The 25,000-nt window shown below is 40.4% G+C and overlaps 1 long non-coding RNA gene across 2 annotated transcripts in view; it reads right to left on the reverse strand.

The window, feature by feature from the left end:
• Nucleotides 1-2,936: 2,936 nt before the first annotated feature.
• LOC149129274 (uncharacterized) overlaps nt 2,937-25,000 on the reverse strand; it is a 35,630-nt gene continuing 13,566 nt past the window's right edge. For both annotated transcript variants that reach the window (XR_016240122.1, XR_016240121.1), the window contains exons 2-3: nt 11,735-11,820; nt 2,937-3,301 (exon numbers count right to left, since the gene is read on the reverse strand). This is a non-coding gene — a long non-coding RNA (uncharacterized LOC149129274). The remainder of the gene's footprint in view (nt 3,302-11,734; nt 11,821-25,000) is intronic.

The raw sequence follows: 25,000 nt of genomic DNA on the forward strand, positions 1-25,000 counted from the left end.
ACTGCAGTCCTTTTCAGTTCCAACACACCTCCAGAATTTAGAATGTTTTTTTTGCTAACAATATTTAATCTGCTTAAGGTGATGAGCAGGCAGCATCATTTGCACACCAGACAAAATATTTAGACATTTCGTCTGTCTTTACGCTTTGAGATTACATTCCACTGAGGTTGACTTTGCCTTTCATCCTTTTGGGGGTCAACAAAATAAGTACCAGTTGAGCACTTGGGTCAATGCAATCAACTTACTCCCTCCTCTGAAATTGCTGGCCTTGTGCCAAAATTTGAAACCAATATTTAACCTGCTGTAAGAAGAGTTAATTAATCTACATTTTGGATTGCTAATTGAATTTTCTTTGTGGTCCTTATCTGTAATGTAAGGTTTATGCAATGCTCAACAGTCTTCCCAGTCATCCACTTTAAAATTAATAGTTATCTATCTTTTTAGTTCCACAATTAATAGTTATCGATCTTTTTAGTTCCACAATTAATAGTTATCTATCTTTTTAGTTCCACAATTAATAGTTATCGATCCTTTTAGTTCCACAATTAATAGTTATCTATCTTTTTAGTTCCACAATTAATAGTTATCGATCCTTTTAGTTCCACAATTAATAGTTATCTATCTTTTTAGTTCCACAATTAATAGTTATCTATCTTTTTAGTTCCACAATTAATAGTTATCTATCTTTTTAGTTCCACAATTAATAGTTATCTATCTTTTTAGTTCCACAATTAATAGTTATCGATCTTTTTAGTTCCACAATTAATAGTTATCTATCTTTTTAGTTCCACAATTAATAGTTATCTATCTTTTTAGTTCCACAATTAATAGTTATCGATCTTTTTAGTTCCACAATTAATAGTTATCGATCCTTTTAGTTCCACAATTAATAGTTATCTATCTTTTTAGTTCCACAATTAATAGTTAGCTATCTTTTTAGTTCCACAATTAATAGTTATCTATCTTTTTAGTTCCACAATTAATAGTTATCGATCCTTTTAGTTCCACAATTAATAGTTATCTATCTTTTTAGTTCCACAATTAATAGTTATCGATCTTTTTAGTTCCACAATTAATAGAACAGCATATTTTCTTATCAGGTTTCTTTTTTTAGCAAGTTTGTATTACGAGGCAACAAATTAAACAAAAGATTGATTAGTTAGTTGCATAGATATTTAACTAATTTACTAATAATAAAAGAGTGGAATTGAACCAGTATGTGTAATTGATTTTGGTGTAATGCCTCTCCTTAAACACAGCAAAATTTGTTTCAACAAACGAATACACATAATTGCAAACCAAACAGAAAAATGCATTAGACAATAATCTTTGGGATATGGTGCTGTCTGTTTGGTATTCATGTTTTGAATTGCCAAAATGGAATATGAATGTTTCTGTAGCTTAAAGGGTTTCTAAATTCTTGCTTAAAATATTCTGAAATTTTTCAAAAATCTTAACCTTTTAACCAAATTAAAATGAGCAATGTTAGGCAGTCCTAGTGCTTCTAATGGACATTTTGTTTTTCTTCTTCCTTTAATTCTGGTGAACATATTTCGTTTCTGAATCCAAACTTGTTTTCTGTATAGACATCCATGTTAATTTATAAATGAAAGAATGTTTTTGGATCTATGTCATCTAAAATACAGCGTCTGAATATAAGAAGAGATGGTCACAGCTGGAACACCTTGTTTTGCTGCATCAAAGACTGACCAAAGGCAAAGCAATGACAAATCTCTGTATGTGAAAAACAAACTGCAAGAGGTAATGTTTATATCCACCTAAATGTGGGTGTTCTTTAAGAACAGACAATACTGCCATTTTAAGATGCCTCCTCCAGCTGGTTATTCAGTGTACTTCACACTCGATATATATTGCAAGCAGGGAGAGAACTCCCAACTATCGTAGCTCAGAGAACATCATATCACATGATTCCAATCTAGTTTGGTCCTACTCAGTGATGGATATTCATCTGCTAGACATAGCAGTAGTCTATCCCAGTTCTCAATATACAGAAAAGCAGTGTCACACAGTCACTGGTTTTGCAACTAGCAAACTTGTCCATTAAGAAAATCTCTACTCGAGATGAAGGCAGTATTTATACTTAGAAGTAATGTCTATCACCACCTAAACGTGGGTGTTCTATAAGAACAGACGATACTGCTATTTTAACCCCAGGAGGACGATTCCTCAAGCTAATTATTCAGTGCACTTCACACTTAATATATATTGCAAGCAGGAAGAGAACTTCATACTATTTTAGCTTGGAGACCATCATATCATGTGATTTCCATCTTATTCGATCATCCTCAGTGATGGATACTCTCCACTTGCAATATATATCAGTGCAAAGCGCACTGAATAACCAGCTGGTAGAGGTATCTTCCTGGGGTTAAAATAGCTGTATCATCTGTTCTTTAGATAGCAATAAACATTACTTCTCAGTATAAATGCTGCTTTCATCTCTTATAGAAATTCTCTTAATGGATTAAACTATAAGAAGTTTATATGTATTTGTTTTGAAAGATTCCTGATGTGAAATCATGTGTTGAAACAAGATATTGTTATACATGGGGATGGTCATCTTTGGCCAATTAAACACTTTATGTTTTGTCTTCACTTCAGCTTTATTATTATTATTATTTTAGTGTCTTTGTCTAAGCTCCCTTGTCAGACACCCTGTGACCTCTTCAGCAACTCGTTATCCCATGTGTCTTCTCTTGTGCTGCTTATTCCATTCAGAAAGGCAAAATGGAATAAGTAGAACAAGAAAAGACACATGGGGTCGAGAGTTGCTGAAGATGTCACAGGGTGTCTGACAAGGGAGCTTAGACAAAGACACTGAAATAATGATAATAAAGCTGAAGTGAAGATCAAGTACATGGGTTTCATTGGCAAAATATGACCATTCCCAACAATAACAAAAACTTTTAAAAACCTTTAGATACAAGAAATATGATTTTACATACATATGAAGCATAAGTATTGAATACTGAAGATCTATAGAAATTGGAGAGCACTGTCGTTTGGATAATCTCTTCCTCATCATCACCATCATCATCGCTATCATCATCACCCCCCCCCCCATTACCATCACCATCCTCATTATTTTTGCCATAGCCATCATTGTCTTCTTCATCATCATTTTAGAGTCAATATTTCTGTGCCTGCATGGGTCAGATGAGAGTATGTTGAGCAGAGTGTTTCTACAGCCAGCTTTCCTTCCTGTCACCAATCCCCATCTGGTTCCAAATAAGTTAAGAATCTTTCCATCTTTTGAATAATAAATAAACTGGACATGCTTCTGTTGTGGAGAATTAGAAACAAATGAAAGTGTATGAACGAATGTTTTGTTTACAAAAAGATTTTGCTTTCGTAGGGAACAGTGAGCAAATTACACCATCAGGAAGTTATTGTTTTAGAACCATTTAACAGTCACCATGTGTAAACAGGAAAGTTGAACAAATACACATACATCTACACACACACACACATACATACATATGTATACATACATACATACATACATACATATATATATATATATAGGCACACGCACATATACATATACATATATATATATAACTATCTAAGAATCCATAGGTCAGAAAAAAACATGCACTCATATATTACACTCTCAGCTGGGTAAGAGCCACTGATGAGCATTAATTTAAATGCGAAATCACTGGTTATCTGGCTGTACCTCAGATGCTGTAAGGAACTAACCTCCCTTGTCAGTCATAAGATAAGTACCTTATCATGGCTAAGACTTGTTTTGGCTCTTATTTCTAGCAATGCTGATGCTCACTAGTATCTTTAATCTGCCTTTTGGTTGTAAATTGTGAATAAGCCACCTTTATTATTTATACTAGGTCTGATCAATAAGTATCCGGACTGTTGCCATAGTAACGAAGCTAAAGCATGCAGAGTGAAGCCACTTAGCACAGATTGACCTTGAACTCTGCTGGGCATGTGCACTAAGGTTTAACATGCTAGCTAACTTCTGCTGTTTTCAGCAGTGCTTAGTAGGAAGATGTGTAGCGTGTGATCGTCGCATTCACCATGTCAGAGAAAGTTGTCATGGTGATACCTGCTCAGAGGCCTATGCAAAGTTTCAGAAAGTGTATGGAGAGGAGTGTATGAGCCACACACAAGTGTATGAGTGGTTCAGACGTTTCTGGAATGACCGCAAAATGTTGATATTGACAAATGTTCGTGGAGACCCACAACCAGAGAAAAACATCATAGATGTGCATGCAGCTGTGAGAGAAAATCATCGAATCACCATCTGTGAGTTATCAGAGAATGTTCAGATTAGTTACGGTTCAGTTCCATCCATTATCACTGAAGATCTGGGTATGAGATGCGTATCTGCCAAGTTTGTGCCAAAACTGCTTTCAGCTGAGCAAAAAGACACTCAGGTTTCAGTTGCCCGAGATCTCCTTCATTGTGTCAAGAACAATGGAAACTTTTTGGAAATTTTGCATAGGCCTCTGGACAAGTATTACCAAGCTTTGGGCAAAATTTGATGCAGATTCTCTGCTCAACTTTGTCTGTCATGGTCAAAGCGATGATGACATGCTATACATCTTCCTTCCAAGCACTGCTGTAAACAGCAGAAGTGAACTAGAATGTTAAAACTTAGTGTACATGCACAACAGAGTTTAAGGTCAATCTGTGCCAAGAGGCTTCACACTGTATGCTTTAGCTTCGTTACTATGGCAACAGTCCAGATACTTATTGATCCCACCATGTGCGTGTCTGTGTGTGTGTGTGTGTATGCACGCGCGTGTGTGTGCCTTTGTATTTGTGTTTGTCCCCCACCACCACTTGACAACCAGCAAAAAGAGATTGACAGAATAAATACTGGGCTTTAAAAAAAAGTGCTGGGATTGATTCATTCAATTGAAAACTCTTCAAGGTGGTGCCCCAGCGTAGCCACAGTGTACTGGCTGAAACAAGTAAAAGATAGAAGATGAAAAAGAAGCTATACCTATTAAATAAAGTTGTTAAAACTCTTGAAATCTCTGATCTAACAAGATGTGCATGTCTTTTATCAGGACACTGAACCTTTCAGAGGAGACATGTGGCACATTGCTGAGACATGTGGCACATTGCTGAGACATGTGGCACATTGCTGAGATATGTGGCACATTGCTGTACTCAAGAAGACCCATCCTCCACAGCAGAAGTGCTAATTCTGCTATCTCCTGATAAAGAGGATTGGCCTGCAAGAGCCCTGTGTCAGAGCCACATAAGAAGAACTTGTGCTGGTGCCATGTAAAAGTGCTTGTGCACCTAGGACACTCTTTAAAGTGGTTGGCATTAAGAAGTGTATCCAGCCATAGAAACCAAGCCAAATTAGACGACTGAACCCTGATGCAGCTCTCTAGCTTGTAGGCTCTGTTCAAACAGTCCAGCTCATGCCAGCAAGGTAAAGACATTAAACAATGATGATGATATATACATATGCGTATGTATATATATATATATATATATATATATATATATCAGGTCATCCCATTAGTTCTGTTCGAATTTTGAATAAAGAAAACAAGTGATCAAATGTTATATTTTATTGAAATTTAATCATCAATGTACTTTCCCTGATTATCTATGACTTCATTCCATCTGTTTACAAGCTTTTTAATCCCATCAATGTAAAGCTTTTTTGGTTACAAAGCGAAAAACACTGAAATGTCAGTTTTGACCTCCTCCTGGTTTGCGAAAGTTATGTCCCCCAAATGATTCTGTAAACTATGAAACAAATGGTAGTCTGAAGGAGCAAGGTCAGGAGATTAAGGTGGATGAGGAATTTTTTCCCAACCAAGCTCTTCGATCTTAAGTGCTGTGATTTTTCGATTCGCTAAAGTGGGTCTTTTTTCCTTCAAAGCTTGGTTCAAATGCTCTAATTGCTGAGAGTAGACTTGAGCATTGACTGTTGCACTAGGTGGTAACAATTCAAAGTGAATTACTCCTTTGCAATCCCACCAGATAGAATGAAGAACCTTTATCCCATGAAGTTCCCTTCTCGGTTGTGGTTGAGCTTTTTCCCTTTTACCAAGCCATTGTTTACGACGTTTAATATTTCGATAGAAGATCCATTTTTTGTCACCAGTCAAAAGTCTATCCAAAAAAGGGTGAAATAAGTTCGCGAGAATGGAGTGAAGAGCAGATATCAACTCGGGATTTGTGGTTGCTTTTGGACAATTCATGAGGCACCCATTTTGCAAGTTTAGGAACCTTCCCAAGTTGTTGAAGATGACGATAAACAGTTGTATGGTTTGAACTAAGCTTTATTGCCAATTCTTCAACTGATAATGCAGGATTTTTTTCAAGTAATGCCTCAAGGAGCTTATCATCAAACTCAACTGGACGTCCTGTTCAATCCTCATCTTCAAGGCTGAAATCTCCACTTGTGAATTTTGCAAACCATCTTCTGCAAGTTCTTTCATTCAAGCATTCTTTCCCATAAACTGAGTGTATGTTTCGAGTCGCTTCGGCTGCAGAGTTTCCTTTTTTGTACTCATAAAGCATTATGTGCCTTAAATGCTCTTTGGATACTTTCATGTTAGAAAGGGTTTTAATCAAAGAAATTTTAATTCTATTATTTTGTAAAATAATATTTATTTAGTTTAAATGTACACAAATGCATAAAAATAATTTTTAATTCCATTAGACATTCTAAAATACTATTAAATTTCATTCAATTCTAAAAGGTAAAATCAGACAGAACTTCTGGGATGACCTGATATATATATACAGTAGTACCTCTATTTACGAATGCCTCTGATCATGAATAAATCATGCTTTATATATATATATATATATATATATATATATATATATATATATATATATATATATATATATATATATATATATATATATATATATATATGTATATATGTATATATATATATATATATATATATATATATATATATATATATATATGTATATATATATATATATATATATATATATATATATATATATATATATATATATATATATATGTGAATATATATATATATATATATATATATATATGTATATATATATATATATATATATATATATATATATATATATATATATATATATATACATACACATAGATACATGTATACATACATACATACATACATGCATACATGCATACATACATACATACATACATACATACATATATCTCATGTTGGTGCTGCATTCAAAGCATCCAGCACACTCTGTAAAGTGGTTGGCATTAGGAAGGGCAAAACAAAGGACTGGACCCTGGTGCAGCTCTCCTGCTTGCCAGCTCTGGTCACACCATCCAACCCATGCCAGCATGGAAAATGGACGGTAAATAAACATGATGATGATGATGATGTTGACGAAGACAATGATGTTGATAAGGTACAACTATGTGTATATCATTAGCTTACAATGAAAGTGAGGTAGAGGGCAGCAAAGACGTTGTGGAGATATCAATGGTTTACACAGCCTGGTGGATAAGGTAATATGCTTAAGGAGTGTGATACTGCATGGTAGTGAGTCTTGTGATGTTTAATGTGATAGTACTGTGGAGACTGGATACAAGTTGTGTATGAAAGAGAGAAAGGTAAAACATTAAACCCTTTAGCATTTAAACCAGCGATATCCATCCAAAATATTCCACTTGTTTTATGTTCAAACTGGCTAGATCTGGCCTCTCAAACCTACCCTACAATGTCATTCTGAAAGTAAGCTGTCACATCAGTGAAATCTTGAAGTTCTGAGGTAATGCGTGATTAATTTTTTAAAAATGTGAATATATAAGCATTACATTTGACAGGGTAACCTGAATGCTAAAGGATTAAAACAAGGATGATAGAAAGTATTAAAACAAGGATGATGGCTAATTCAAGATTAATTCAAAACAATGTGAATAAAATAAGCAATACATTTGACAGGGTAACCTGAATGCTAAAGGGTTACACTGACCATATCCAGCCCAAATATTCTACATGTTTTATGAGAAAACTGACCAGATCCAGCCTCTCACACCTACCTTACAATATCCTTAAAACATAAGCAATCACACCATGAAAATCTCAAAGCTATGAGATAATGCAGGATTAATTCAAAACAATGTGGATAAATAAGCATAGCTAAAGGGTTACATTGGCCATATCTGACCCAAATAGTATACCCCTTTTTTATGTTCATACTGACCAGATCCAGCTGCTAACCCCTACAATGTCATTGCAGAATTAAACAATCACATCTTTGAAATCTTAAAGCTACAAGAAAATGTATGATAAATTCAAAACATAGTGAATAAATAGGTGCAGGCATGGCTGTGTGGTGAGAAGCTTGCTTCCCAACCACATAGTTCTGGGTTCAGTTCCACTGTATGCTGTATGGTGCCTTGGGCAAGTGTCTTCTACTATAGACTCGGGCTGACCAAAGCCTTATGAGTTGATTTGGTAGAAGGAAGCTGAAGAAAGCCCATTGTGTGTGTGGGGGGGGGGTGCACATGTGTATGTGTCTTTGTGTCTGTGTTTGTCCCCCAGCCACCACTTGACAACTGGTGCTGGTGTGTTTATATTGCTGTAACTTAGCAGTTGGCATAAGAGACTGATAGAATAAATACCAGGCTTTAAAAAAAAATAATTACTAGAGTCAATTCATTTGACTAGAAATTCTTCAAAAAGAAAATAAGCATTACATTTGACAGAAAAATCTGAATGCAAAAGGGTCAAATATTTAAATTTGTGTTACAAGGGGAACCAAAGTTGCTGTGCATGTGTGTGGATTATGTCACTGCTTCACACATGTGACACATGAACCCTCTGCAGGCATCATGTAAGGATCCTTGAACACTTCCATCAGAGATATCTGAGACACATTCAGAATATTGGTTTCAAATTTTGGCACAAGGCCAGAGCCAGGAATTTCAGGGAAAGGGTAAGTCAATTACATCAACCCCAGTACTTAACTGGTACTTATTTTATCAGCCTTGAAAGAATAAAAGGCAATGCTGACCTTGACAGAACTTGAACTCAGAATGTAAAGCTGAATGAAATGCTGCTAAGTATTTTACCTGGCATGCTAATGATTCTGCCAGCTTGCCATCCAGCACATTCAGAATATTGGCTGTTCCTGGTGAACTCTAGACACAGAGGGCTTGAGGGGAACTGATGTCATGAGCATTGAAACACGAGAACCTTGTACTGGACACCTTGTTTGGATGGATGATCAAAGGATCCTTCAGTAGATGTTACGCTGCAAAAGTGTTTGTGGAATGCACTCTGAGCAGAAACAAAGACTATGCTTTAGGGATTGTGTAAAGTCCCTATTGAAAACACAGGAAATATGAAAGGTCAACTGGAAAAGCAATGCTTGTCATTGCTTCCAATGGAAGTGACAAGTAAAGGAAGGAATGGGGTTTTCAAAAAACCATGCATTTTTCATGCAGAATTTAAGTGAGCTGCTCAAAAATGCACCGTCAGAGTAGTGAATGGAGGAAGCTTGGTCTGCAATATCTGGTATAGGGCCAAGAGAGAACAGTAGAAATTAAAGGTAATGTATTAAAAGCAAAGAGTAAATACTTAATATTTGGCAAGTTATATATATATATATATATATATATATATATATATATATATATATATATATATATATATATATATATATATACACACACACACACTAGCAGAGATACCCGTTGTTACTCAGGATTAAAATGGTATAGTTTGTATATATATATATATATATATATATATATATATTGTAGTTTTGTTGAAACCGGTGATACAGGAAAGTGCAGCATTGAAGACAAAACATTTGTGGAGTAAATGATGGTCTAATTCGACTAAGCAACATGTAATATATCCATCTGGAGGATTCCATACCCTAACCTGTCAGGGAAAATTAGTGGGGCATGTAATTTTTGAACACACCGAAAAGTTGTCAGTGGATATACTCGCCTTTGAGGCAGTCAGCACTGCATCTAATATAACCCATCGTATGGTTGACAGACAAATGAATGGAGGTATAATGGAGATATTGTACATAAATGGCTACATTCTGGAAATGGGCTGCAATGGGAGATGGCATTGAGGGTTAAGGTTAGTGTTAGGGTTGGTGAACTGTTGAAATATTGCAGAAGGCAAAAGGTTGACATTGGATTACTGGTGTGGCTGGAGAATAAGAAATATAAAATGAGCCTATGCAGTCACATGAGAATATGTAATAATTAATTACTTGAGAAAATAAGACATATTGGCTTACCGTGTGGTTTGTATATAGCATGTCTGTATTTTTGTAAGCAGTGTAAATTAACAAAATATAAGCAAATGAACGAAATGGAAGCACATGTATCGGAGCTGCAAATTTAACAGTAAATGCCACAATAATTATTACAGAGAGAGAAATATATATATATATATAGGATAAATTTCTTAATGTAATGGTAAATATGTAATTGTAAATACCTTGCAACCTTGCAACTGCTGCAATAACTATTAACTGGTAATGAAACAGTAAATGTGTATTTTTATATATACCCTGAACCTTGCCACCTCATTGTTTATTTCACTGAAAGACATTTGCCCAAAGTGTCATACAGTGGGACTGAACTCAAAACCCCATGGAAAGCAAGCTTTTTCCTACACGGTCATGCCCATGCTTATATAGTAAAAATAGTTGAATAACTTCTGTAATCTAGATAACCTAATCAGTGATAGATGGGTGGGTACCCTGAATGCATAGCAGCCTGGATAAGAACTGGGGAGAAAAAGTTCAAAGAGCTTTTACCTGTTCTGCTAAAAGCAAGGCAACTCCATCATTGAGTAACTGGCATTCCATCAGTTACAACGATAAGAGTCCCGATCAGCAGTATAGTCTGCTAGTGAAGTTAACGTGGAAGTGGCTGAGTACTCCACAGACATGCATATCCTTAACGTAATTCTCATGGAGATTCAGCATGACACAGCGTGTGATAAGGCTGGCCCTTTCAAATACAGGTACTACTCACTATTGCCAGCTGACCGGACTGGAGCAACACGAAATAAAGTATCTTATTCAAGTACACAATGTGCTACCAGGAATCGAACTCACTACCTTATGATCGTGAGCCGAATACCCCAAACCACTAAGCCACTCCACTCGTGTACGAACTTCGATGTTCCCGGTACGGAATGGTGGAGTAAAGGGTGGTAATCGTTGCAGAGTAGAGCAAAGGTTGGAGAGAAATGCAGAAAGTATGCTCCCTTGGATGAGTAACGTTTCATATGCACGAATGGCAAAGCAAAGAGAAGTTAGGAGATTGTTTGAGAGGAATAGAAATGGAACGTGCAAGGGAGATAACTGTGTTGATACTGATGCCTGTGGATAATGGCAGACAGCTACGGAGTAAGTCAAGATGCAGACGTAACGATGGACTTAGCGTAAGGAGAAGACCAAAGAAGACGTGGCCAAAAGTAATAAAAGCTTATCAAAGGATGTTTGAACATCACAAAGGAAATGAGAAAACAATGCAACAAGTGGTGTGGGATGGGTTGGGGATAAGGTGAAGGAGAAGACCAGTCCAAACCATGCAAACATGGAGAGCAAATATATAAAAAATGATGATGATCGATATCATCATCATCATCATCATCATCATCATCATCATCATCATCATCATCAGCAGCAGCAGCAGCAGCAGCAGCATCATCGTCATCAACACCCACCATCATCACAAGGAGACAGTAACATGCACACACACCTTCATATGTAGCTTCCATGTCACATGGTTCCAGGTTCACTTAAAAGTCTTCAAAGTGGTGCCCCAGCATGGCCACAGTCTAATGACTGAAACAGATAAAAGGAAAAAGATAAAAAGGATGTGTGTGTGTGTGTGTGTGTGCACGTGTGCACGTCATCATCATCATCATCATCGTTTAACGTGCGCTTTCCATGCTGGCATGGGTTGGACGATTTGACTGAGGACTGGTGAGCCAGATGGCTGCACCAGGCTCCAATCTGATCTGGCAGAGTTTCTACAGCTGGATGCCCAACACTGGTTGTCAAGCGGTGGTGGTGGACAAACACAGACACAAAGACACATACATGTATATAAATATGTATATATAAATATAAATATGTATATATAAATATATGTATGTGTGTATATATGATGGGCTTCTTTCAGATTCTATCTACCAAATCCACTCGCAAGACTTTAATTGACCCAAGGCTATAGTAGAAGGCACTTGCCCAAGATGCTACACAGTAGGACTGAACCTGGAACCATGTGGTTGAGAAGCAAGCTTCTTACCACACAGCCACACAATGTGCATATTAAAAATTGTTGTGAAAGAGAATTGTTAAAACGTGTTTCAAGAAATACAAAGAATAGGAAACAATTACTCCATATCTAACCAGTTGGAAATGTTTCTCTGGTGTATAATGAAGAGAATGTGTTCCTATGATTTAATTTTTTTTTTTTTTTTCTCATGTAGCCCTAAAGAGAATGTGTAAAAGATAGAGAGGTATTGTTATTAATTTAGTCATGGTCTGGCGCAGTTCTGGCCAAAACCTAATGAAATATTTAATCATCTAGGTGGTAATTATGTATAGCTTTATTTCATTATTTGAAAAATACTAATTAAACATTTTATGAAGCATGAAATTTCTTAAAGATGTATAACATCTGGATTTGACCTTGTGTTTTGCCATACAGTAATCCCAAGTTAATCATGTGTGCAAACCCCATTTCAGTCCAATCGATGACTTTTGTTCACATAGCTCTACATTAAAATAACCTCCATATTTGACTAAAACAAGTGGGGGAATATGGTAGTTCTGAACAATTATCATTATCTAATTTGACATTTGATTTTGTAAATATAGAACCATTAATTCAACACAAGTGAAGTGGATAGCTGTTATAATTGTGTAATGTATTTTACTGAAAGTCTTTAGGAAAATGTTTACATTTGCCATCAACCATACATGTTGCGTTGGGTTTATATCTCCCACATGGACCATGTAGCATGATTTTGGTGACATATTGAAATAGAATCAGTTTGTTTATGGATTTGGAAGTTCTGCATAAACAAACTTTACATAGTGTTCTGGATCAAACATATTCTTTTTTTAATATGAACAAAGCCTTGTGAGTGGATTTGGTAGATGGAAACTGAAAGAAGCCCATCGTATATATATATATGTGTGTGTGTGTGTGTGTGTGTGTGTGTGTGTGTGTGTGTGTGTGTGTGTGTGTGTGTGTGTCTGTGTTTGTCCCCCCAACATCGCTTGACAACTGATGCTGGTGTGTTTAGGTCCCCGTAACCTAGCAGTTTGGCAAAAGAGACAGATAGAATAAGTACTAGGCTTACAAAGAAGAAGTCCTGGGGTCAATTTGATTCGACTAAAGGTGGTGCTCCAGCATGGCCGCAGTCAAATGATTGAAACAAGTAAAAGAAAACATATGACAATGCGGAAATCCATGCTTTTGAAACTCTAAACCCTACACGTACCCTACAACCTCTCTCAAAATGTTCTCCCATATATCATGTTAGAGATCCTTAACTTCCATATCAAATACTCAGTCAGCTGGTGCTTGTCTGTCTGTAATTTTCCTTTTCAGGTGAAGGTGATGAAGAAATTTGGTTTTCATAACTTTTGAACAATTGCTATTGAATCTTGGTATAGTTTCTGCATGAAACTCCAGACTTGCGATATAGAGGGCAACTGGGAATTCCAGTGGGACAGCTTCCTGAGTGCCGCAGACCAAATCTGTAGCTGGTGCAAAGTCCCATCCAGACCTAGGGTGACATGGTGGTGGAACAATGCTGTAGACAAGGTCATTAGGGCAAAGAAAACAGGCTTGGAAGGCCTGGAAGAGTGTAGGTTGGAGGGAACTGCATCAGATAGCCAGAAACGAAGCTAGGAGACAGGTATATCCAGCAAGGGGAAAAGCAGAAAAGAAGACGTTTGCCTATGTTCAGTAACGTGAGGACCAATGACTTAAAGTGTTTCAGATTGCAAGACAGTGTGTGAGAGAAAATTGTGATGTCATAGGAGAGAAAAGTGTCTGCTTGGATGATGGTGCACTAGCATTTAATGATTCTGCAAAGAAAGAGGCTTGGAAATGCCATTATGGAAGACTGCTGAAAATAGAGAATGAATGGGAGGAGGAGAGTTTGCCAAATGTTGACTCAACTGAGAGACCAGCTATCTGAATGGACAGTATGTTGGTAGATAATGCAATTAAGGATATGAAGACAGAGAAAACACTTGGCCCATCAGGAATCACCACTGAGATGCTTAAAATATCTGGTGCAGTGGGTTATGGTTTAGTCACTCATATTGTAAACCAGGTGATTCAGGAAGGAGTCATACCCAATGACTGGTGTAGCAGAACCATAGTCAACTGCAACAAAGGTAAAGGTGATACCTTAGATAAAAATAGCTACAGGGGTGGGTATCAAATTATTGGATCAGGTGGTGAAAGTTATAGAGAGGGTCATAGCCCAACAAATTAGGGAGAGAGTTAGCCTAGATGTGATGCAGTTTGGTTTTGTGCTCAGCAGAAGAACTACTGATGCTATATTTCTGGTAAGGCAACTGCAGGAGAAATACTTAGCCAAAGATATACCTCTGTACTTGGCTTTTGTGGACTTGGAGAAAGTCCACAATCCCTTATCTGGTGGCCAATGATCTCTTATCTGGTGGTCAATGTGGAAACTAGGGATAGACAAGTGATTGGTAAGAGCTGTGCAAGCTCTGTACAGGGATTCTCTCCATAAAGTGAGGGTTGGCAACGAGTATAGTGAAGAATTCTGGGTAGAGGTAGGGGTTCACCAAGGATCAGTCCTCAGCCCCCTCTTATTCATCATAGTCCTCCAGGTAGTAACAGAGGAATTCAAGACAGGCTGGTTCTGGGAGCTCCTCTATGCTGATGACCTTGCTCTAATAGCTAAGTCACTTCCAGAACTAGAGACGAAGTTTAGGGTATGGAAGTAAGGTCTGGAATCGAAGGGCCTTAGAGATAACCTAAACCAAATCTTAGTGAGTAGGAGGGCAGACAAAGTACAAACCCCTTCAGGCAGATGGCCCTGCTCAATCTGTAGAAAAGGCATGGATAGAAACTCCATATGATGTACCTAGTGTAAACTATGGACACATAAAAGGTGCAGCAATATCAAAGGAAGGTTAACCAGGAAAATAGTTTTTGTATGTGGCAGATGCACAGGGGCAGTAAACACTGAAGATGTACAGAAAATAGATTCCATCACACTCCAGGGGGAAAAATTAGAAGTAGTTGATAGCTTCTGTTACCTAGGTGACCAAGTCAGTAGTGAGGGTGGTTGCTCTGAGAGTATAGCAGCTATTCTTTTTCTGAGAATAAGAATAGCCTGGGCAAAGTTCAGGGAGGCCCTACCTCTGCTGGCAACTAAGAACCTCTTTCTCAGGATGAAAGGTAGACTGTATGATGCATGTGTGTGAACTGCCATGCTACACAGCAGTGAAACATGGGTCATGACTGCTGAGGACACACGTAGGCTTGAAACGAATGAAGCTTGTATGATCCGCTGGATGTGTAATGTCAGTGTGCATAGACGACAGAGTGTGAGCACCTTGAGCGAAAAGGTGTGCAAGAGAGATGATTGCACTGGAATGGTCATTGGCAATCTGATACACCTCACTGCTGCCACTGTTCTTCCAGTCCTTCCAAGCCTGTTTCTTTTCCTTAATGGCCCTGTCAACAGCACATTGTTCTACCACCACGTTACCTTGGGTTGAGAGGAGACTTTGTACCATCCACAGATCGGGTCAGTGGCCTTCAACAGGTTGTCCCGTAGAAACATCCAGTTGTCTCCTACAGCTTTGAGTAATATGTCTCTGAATCTCTTTTTGTGGGATCCTTAAGCTTCCAGACCCTTCTCCTCCTTGCTGGGCATCTATTTAGCCCTGATCCTAAATTCGCTAATCTTTGTCATGGGGTGCATTCTTCATCTGGGAAGATTTTTGCATTTACAAGTAGCCATCTTTCCCTTTTTCTGGCGAGGATGTAGTCAATTTGATTAGTGTGTCTACCAGATTGGTAGGTAACTGATAGGTTTCCTGAAGTTGGTATTGCAAACTGTAAGATCATTTGCATTGCAGAACTCCAGCAGCCTGGTTCCCTCCTCATTGTGGGAACCAAAACCGTAGCCTCTATGTACGCCATGGAAGCCCCCTGCATGTTATCCAACAGTCACCAACCACAGAGAGAGGGTCCCTGTCATTCGTCGATAAGGTAGTCTGCAAGAGGGTGTCATAAAAGCATAGGCCAAGATAATGGTTGCTAACACATGATGCAGCACTAATCTAATGTGACTACCTCGATTACCTTATCAACTAATTTCTCTGCAAGAAGTATACCCATGCCCCCAACTCCGTTAGGGTTCCCTGCCCAGAAAATCTTATTCATATGTTCTTAGTCTGTGAGGAACCTCCTCCTATCCACTTTAATTCTTGGATGCAGCTCCATTCAAGCATCTCAACAATCTCAGCAGACCTACCTTTCAGTGTGCCCACATTGAGTTTGCCAATCCTGCGGGTATGGGAGGTGTGGGTCTGTGAGACCCTGGGATGGGGGACAGCAGCATCATGCACCTGAAAAGAAAGCTCGCATTTGGCAGAATTCATAAACAAACAATAACCTTCAACCTGCATACACTAGACCATCATTTTTATGTGCTACATGATCACTACCTTACATAGGAGATAAACCCTAAGTAGGGGTGGAGATGGCATTAAGCCTTTAGAAGTGTTAATGGGAGACATCCGATATCTGTATATAAATGGGTGGGCTTCTATATCAGCAGGTAGCAAATAATGTATGTGTATGTCTTCTTCCATTATTACTGAATGTAGAGGGAGGGCGAGTTGATGGTCATACTGGAGCAAGTTGTGTGACTGAGTGCATATAATCTCGAAACACTTTGCTAAATGAGAGTGCCTCTCTCTATGTGATTGTTTGGCCTCTAGAAATAGCAACTGAATTTGGCCATCAAATTATACTGTGCATCTTAAAAAGAAGGAGAAGACATAGAAGATAATGTAGTCCTCAATACATGATACTACCTGACAAAAATATAGGATGGTCACAATTTGAATGCTTTTTAAGGTAACACCTTTTCATCTATAAACACTGTTTGGCAATTGATTCACTTTCCTCACTTCCAGCTAGAAGATGACCTCTGACAGTCAAGCAGACAGCTTTGATCTTTTGCACAGATGAAATATTTTTCAGCTATGAAAAGTTGGTTTTAACTGCTATTTTGCACAAACTGAAAATTTAGTGGGTGGAATGAGACACTTGTCCTATTCATTGTTATTAGACAATGCTATTAGTATATTAACTCAGTCATCACACAATTACTGTAAGATTGTTATGGTATTGCATAACATGCTAAAATATCACAGGGGGATGACTTCAATCCTTGGTAACACAAGGATATGGTTTTGAGCTAAAGCAAAGAAGTGAGGCTTTGATTGCAACAGTAAATTAAAGGGCGAATTCCTTTGGCAGACTCTCTTTCTCCCATTCATTCTCCACATTTAGCAGTCATTCATTATGGCTTCTCCAAGCCTCTTTCTTTGCAAGGGCACCATCATCCATGTGGACATGTTTCTCTCCTGACATCACAATTCTCTCTCACACACTGTCTTGCAACACGAAACACCTCAAGTCTTTGGTCCTCGTGTCACTGGACATTGACAAACTTCTTTTCTGCTACTCCCTTGGCTATATATACCTGTCCCTTAGCTTCCCTTTTGGCTATTTGATACATTCTCCTGCTACCCCACACTCTTCCAGGCATGTTTCTTTGCTCAAAATGGCCTTGTCTACAGTATTGTGGCCCTGGATATGCTAATCGATTATCATTTGGTAATTATGATACTTCTTCTACATTTAAAGATAACTTTAATAAATAAACAATTTATGTATTATAGTATTTGATACTTGTCTGTTGTCTACATTGTTCACATAAATGCCAGTACCAGGCATAAGTGGTTTCTAGCAGTAAGAGAAGCTTAAGGATAAAGTTAGTAACCACAAGTCAACTCTTACACTCTCAGTGTTGTGATGAGAGTCAAGGTAGCCTCTTATGAAGAATGGACTGAACCGAAAGAGTGTATATAGTTTGTGTTATTTCATAGTGAAGTTGGAGAGTGTGGGTTGGTTTGCTCATTTGGAACGTTTATTGTTGGTTCTTGAGAGATAGTTACGTTCTTATTGTTGCTGCATTATCTTATTTTATCGCACTGGTACCACATATTTTAGGCCATTATCCCAATAGTGGTGGTATTACTATATTTGATACAAAACATGTTATAGCATCTGGCAACGAAAGGTTCAAAGCTCACGTAGGTTGAAATTCACATGCAAACCAAGCATTAATTTCTTTCTTACTAGATTGTCAGCCTTACGAAATTCCCTTGACCATGTTTTTTTTCTTCTGCAGCCATCCACATATTATTCAAGATCAACTACGTCAATCTTACCAATTTTGAAGGCACAGCTCTTGCCGTTTGTCTCAGAAGGAATGCAAAAGCCAAAGATACAGCCCCCTGTATCCAGTTAAATTGTTCAAATAAAACAGAGAAAAAAAACCCTAACACCTGCTACTATTCTTGTGAATTAATAAGCTGTATACTTTGTCAAACTGAGCCCCCATCATCATCTTTAACATGTCTCACAGCTCAAACCTTATACTAAATATTTTATCCAATCATTTCTCTCCAGAATGGCAACCTTTACACGGAATCACCTTCTCATCAGACATTAATTTACAGAAGTTGAAAAAAGACATCATCTACATTCATGTTAACAGTTTAGGAAAACCTGCAGATGTTCTCTGGACATCATTTTTTTCTCTTGCTCGCACTATATAATAGTACTAACAAGAATTTCTAACAAAGGTACAAAGCCAAAAATTTCATAGGAGGACATAATTTGTCAACTATATTGACCCACTCCTTATCTAGTATTTTATTTCATTGCCCTCAGAAACATAGAAATGTGAAGTGTGTTGACACTGCTAACCCTTTCATGACTTACTTTAGCATACAGTATGTAGTGAAACCTCTCTCTCGGGCATTCAATCATAAATGATAACAAAGCGGCTAACATCTAGCCTCCGGCTGCCTTGGACCCTTCTGTCCACCATCCTGATTGGTTCTTATTTGCGCGGCAATTGTCTCCACTTCTGCTTCGCGCCGGGGTGCATTCCATCCAATCATGGCCTTCAGATAAGGTCATGTGAGAGAGAGTTTCTCTGGGTTTCCGGTGAGCCCTATTTCAACTATAAATAAGCCCAATCCAACGACGCCAGTAGTCTTCAATTCCAGATCTCTCACAGGTCTGGTCGCTGACCACACATACAGGTACAGCCAGTTCCAGCGTTGACGTCTTCACCACCAATGTACTGACTACCACAATGTCGTGTGCCAGCAACCCCACCACCAGGGACACACCAATATCAACAAACACGGTTTTATCTCAACACTGTATGAGTGGATTACTTCCACCACGAGAAACAGTCAGAACTAACCTGCGAGAATATTCCGTATCAAGTAACCGGTCACAACATCGATACTCAACACACATATTGTGATACCACAGCTCTGCTCCTTGGCCACAACTTCCTGCGTATGAACATTCTATATCTTGTGTAACTCTTATACGAACTGGTTTTTCTCTATCTCAGTGTTTTAAGACTTTTTACAGTCTATGTTAAAGACACTCTTTCTATGTTCTGCGTTCCTCTCATTCACACACACACTTGTACACTCACATATTGTACACACACTATTGCTTATACGACTGTCCATTATTCCACATTGTTGTATACATTCTCTTGTACACGAATGCTTGACTTATCTACTGTGTTATTTATATATGCCGCATGAACACACACAGACACAAACAGTTTCACTATGTTAATAAATTTACACTCTTTATATATACATAACGGTTGTGTTTGTCGTTCTCACCTTCTGGCACTTGGCTCATATCTCTCATTGTGAGCCTTCTGTTGTCGTCGTCGTCGTTTAACGTCCGCTTTCCATGCTAGCATGGGTTGGACGATTTGACTGAGGACTGGTGAAACCAGATGGCTACACCAGGCTCCAATCTGATTTGGCAGAGTTTCTACAGCTGGATGCCCTTCCTAACGCCAACCACTCAGAGAGTGTAGTGGGTGCTTTTACGCGTCACCCGCACGAAGGCCAGTCAGGCGGTACTGGCAACGGCCACGCTCAAAATGGTGTTTTTTATGTGCCACCCGCACAAGAGCCAGTCCAGAGGCACCGGCAACGACCTCGCTCGAAAATCCTACGATGGCCCCACACAAGAACCAGTTCAAGGGCACTGGCAATGATCCCGTTCGCAAGATTGCATGTGTCGCCTGCACAAGAGCCAGTCCAGGGGCACTGGTAATGATCCCGTTCGCAAGATTTCATGTGTCGCCCACACAAGAGCCAGTCCAGGGGCACCGGCAACGATCTTGCTCGCAAGATTTCATGTGTTGCCCGCACATGAGCCAGTCCAGAGGCACTGGGAACGGTCTCGCTTGAAAATCCTACGACGGCCCCACACAAGAGCCAGTTCAGGGACACTGACAACGATCTCTCTCGAAACATTTCATGAGTCACCCGCACAAGAGCCAGTCCAGGGACACTGGCAATGATCCCGCTAGAAAGATTTCATGTGTCGCCCGCACATGAGCCAGTCCAGTGGCACTGGCAACGATCTCGCTCGAAAGATTTCATGTGTCGCCCGCACGTGAGCCAGTCCAGTGGCACTGGCAACGATCTCGCTCAAAAGATTTCATGTGTCGTCCGTACATGAGCCAGTCCAGTGGCACTGGCAACGATCTCGCTGCAAACATTTCATGTGTCGCCCGCACATGAGCCAGTTCTGGGCACTGGTAACGATCTCGCTTGAAAATCGTACGACGGCCCACCACAAGAGTCAGTTCAGGGCCACGAAATCGCTCTCGCTCTATACATTTCATGTGTCACCCGCACATGAGCCAGTCCAGGGGCACCGGCAACGATCTCGCTCAAAAGATTTCATGTGTTGCCCGCACATGAGCTAGTCCATGGGCACTGGCAACGATCCAACTCGAAAGATTTCATGTGTCGCCCGCAAATAAGCCATTCCAGGAGCACTGGTAACGATCTCACTCGAAACATTTCATGAGTCACCCGCACAAGAGCCAGTCCATAGGCACTGGCAATGATCCCGCTAGAAAGATTTCGTGTGTCGCTCGCACATGAGCCAGTCCAGGGGCATTGGCAACGATCTCGCTCGAAAGATTTCATGTGTCGCCGGCACATGAGCCAGTCCAGGGGCACTGGCAATGATCCAGCTCGAAAGATTTCATGTGTCGCCCGCAAATGAGCCATTCCAGGAGCACTGGCAACGATCTCGCTCAGAAATCCTACGACAGCCCCGTACAAGAGCCAGTTCAGGGGCACTGGCAACGATCTCGCTCGGAACATTCCATGTGTCACCCGCACAGAAGCCACTCCAGGGGCACTGGCAACGATCTCGCTTGAAAATCCTAAGATGGCCCCACACAAGAGCCAGTTCAAGGGCACTGGCAACGATCTCGCTCGAAAGATTTCATGTGTCGCCCGCACATGAGCCAGTTCAGGGTCACTGGCAACGATCCCGCACGAAAGATTTCATGTGTCACACGCACATGTCCCAGTTCAGGGGCACCGACAACGCTCTTGCTCGAAACATTTCATGTGTCACCTGCACATGAGCCAGTCCAGGGCACTAGCAACGATCCCGCTCGAAAGATTTCATGTGTCGCCCGCACATGAGCCATTTCAGTGGCACCGGCAACGATCTCGCTGGAAAGATTTCATATGTCACTCGCACAAGTGCCAGTCCAGGGGCACTGGCAACGATCACGCTCGAAGGATTTCATGTGTCGCCTGCACATGAGCCAGTCCAGGGGCACTACCAACGATCCCGCTCGAAAGATTTCACGTGTCGCCCGCACATGAGCTAGTCCAGGGCACTGGCAACGATCCCGCTCGGAAGATTTCATGGGTCGCCCGCAAATGAGCCAGTCCAGGGGCACTGGCAATGATCCCGCTCGAAAGATTTCATGTGTCGCCTGCACACAAGGCAGTCCAGAGTCACCGGCAACGATCTCGCTGGAAAAACCTCATGTGTCACCCACATATGTGCCAATCCAGGGGCACTGGAAACGATCCCGCTCGAAAGATTTCATGTGCCACCCGCACATGAGCCAGTCCAGGTGCACTGGCAACGATCCCGCTCGAAAGATTTCATGTGTCACCCGCACATGAGCCAGTCCAGGGGCACTGGCAACGATCTCGATTGAAAATCCTACGACGGCCCCACACAAGACCCAGTTCAAGGGCACTGGCAACGATCTCGCTAGAAAGATTTCATGTGCCGCTCGCACATGGACCAGTTCTGGGCACTAGCAACGACCTCGCTCGAAAATCTTACGACGGCCCCCCACAAGAGCCAGTTCTGGGGCACCGAAAACGATCTCGCTCGAAACATTTCATGTGTCGCCCGCAAATGAGCCAGTTCAGTGGCACTGGCAACGATCTCGCTCGGAAATCCTACGACGGCCCCCCCAAAAGAGCCAGTTCAGGGGCACCGGCAACGAATTCGCTCGAAACATTCCATGTGTCACCCGCACATGAGCCAGTCCCGGGGCACTGGCAACGATCTCGCTCGAAAATCCTACGACGGCCCCACACAAGAACCAGCCAAGGGGCACCGGCTATGACCTCGCTCGAAAGATTTCATGTGTCGCCCGCACATGAGCCAGTCCAGGGGCACTGGCAACGATCCCGCTTGAAAGATTTCATGTGTCACCCGCACATGAGCCAGTCCAGGAGCACTGGCAACGATCCCGCTCGAAAATCCTAGGACGGCCCCGCACAAGAGCCAGTTCAGTGGCACCGGCAACGATCTCGATGGAAACATTTCATGTCTCACCCGCACAAGAGCCAGTCTAGGGGCACTGACAACGACCTCGCTCGAAAGATTTCATGTGTCGCCCGCACATGAGCCAGTCCAGGGGCACTGGCCACGATCCTGCTCGAAAGATTTCATGTGTCGCCCGCACATGAGCCAGACCAGGGGCACTGGCAACGATCCCGCTCGAAAGATTTCATGTGTTGTCGCCCGCACATGAGCCAGTCCAGGGGCACTGGCAACGATCTCGCACGAAAAACCTCATGTGTTATCCGCACAAGAGCCAGCCCAGGAGCACTGGCAATGATCTCGCTCGAAAGATTTCATGTGTCACCCGCACTTTAGCCAGTCCAGAGGCACTGGCAACGATTCCGCTGGAAAGATTTCATGTGTCGCCCGCTCATAAGCCAGTCCAGGAGCACTGGCAACGATCTCGCTCGAAAATCCCTAAAATTCACTCCATAATTGCCCACGGGCATATGGCGTAGTGGTTAAGAGCGCGGGCTACTAACCCCAAGATTCCGAGTTCGATTCACGGCAGCGACTTGATTAATAATATTAATAATAATAATAATATAATATAATAATAGTAACATCGTTAGGAATGAGAACCCAGGTTCAAAATTTCCCCGAGACACCTGACGAAGGCTGGAGGGTATATCAGCCGAAACGTTGTGTTAACAACAAACAAGATGAGGATAAATATCCGTCAAATGTAAATAATGTAAATAATTCCTCATCTCTTCAATATAGAACTCTATTATCTAATTGGTACGGAGCCTACATTAGACTTCATTGGAGATATATAGAGAAACTCCATTAAAAACTAGGTCGTCTTTCAAACCATCTAGCTTTCCTGTGTAGATGTAGAGACTCAAAGCTAATACCACCTGGCTTAAATATAATGACACCAGTGGATTCATATAAAGCTAGAAGAGTAGCGGAAAGGGCAGGACATGCCCTCGTCCGTGAGAGGATCTATAACTAGAGATGACGACAGAAAGAGAATTCAACAAGATCTAGGAAAATCGTACATGAAAGAATTTGAAATGGTGAAGACAAGCCAGATTAAGAAGTTTATGAAACTTAAAGGTCAGAGAATGAAGACTGAAGTCCATCACCCACCTGTGAAAGCAGTGATTAATGTAAGTAGCCGACGTCTGGAAGACTCCGAAGAAGCCGTACTAAAGAAAGGCCTCAACTTTGCGACAACCATCAAGCGCATTCCATACTTGGACATAATAGCCCCTATTGAAGAGATAACCATAAAGATACCAAAAGCTCAGGGAGATGAACTAAGGTGGAAGGTGAGACAGGTACTGGAAAAAGCGAAACTTCCCAAACCAAACATCACTAAGGAAGAAAAGTTCACTATCAAACGGCTACAAAGAGACAATTCCATCATAATACTCCCAGCGGACAAGGGAAATGCTACAGTGGTGATGAACAAGTCTGACTACTCCGAAAAATTGGCAAGTCTTATAAGTGATGGTAGCTACAGTAGAGTAAAGAAAGACCCAACTCTGAAAACAGAGAGGAAGTTGTCACAGAACAAGGATCACTTCACACCAATGAAGTACAGACAGCTGACTCAACACTACAGTAAACTACCACACATGTACGGTCTCCCTAAGATTCACAAGGAAGGTATTCCACTAAGACCTATAGTGAGCTGTAGAGGTTCAGCATGTCATCCACTGAGCCGCTTCTTGGTGGATATAATCAGTCCATTAGCAGGAAAGTCAACATCATACGTGAAGAATTCCATCCACTTCACAGAATTGATCAAGGATACCCCCATTGAATCCAACCAGATGGTGAGTCTAGATGTGATAAGTCTATTCACCAAAGTCTCAACTGGTGAAGCACTATCGGTGATTCAAGAAAAACTAGTGACAGACACCCATCTAAAAGAACGCACTAGTATACCAATAACAAACTTGATGGAAATGTTGACTTTCTGTGTGGAAACTACCTACTTCAGTATGGACACTGATATATATCGACAAGAAGAGG

Source organism: Octopus bimaculoides, unplaced genomic scaffold, assembly GCF_046866305.1.
Source record: "Octopus bimaculoides isolate indiv1 unplaced genomic scaffold, ASM4686630v1 contig83, whole genome shotgun sequence".
Lineage (NCBI taxonomy): Eukaryota > Metazoa > Mollusca > Cephalopoda > Octopoda > Octopodidae > Octopus > Octopus bimaculoides.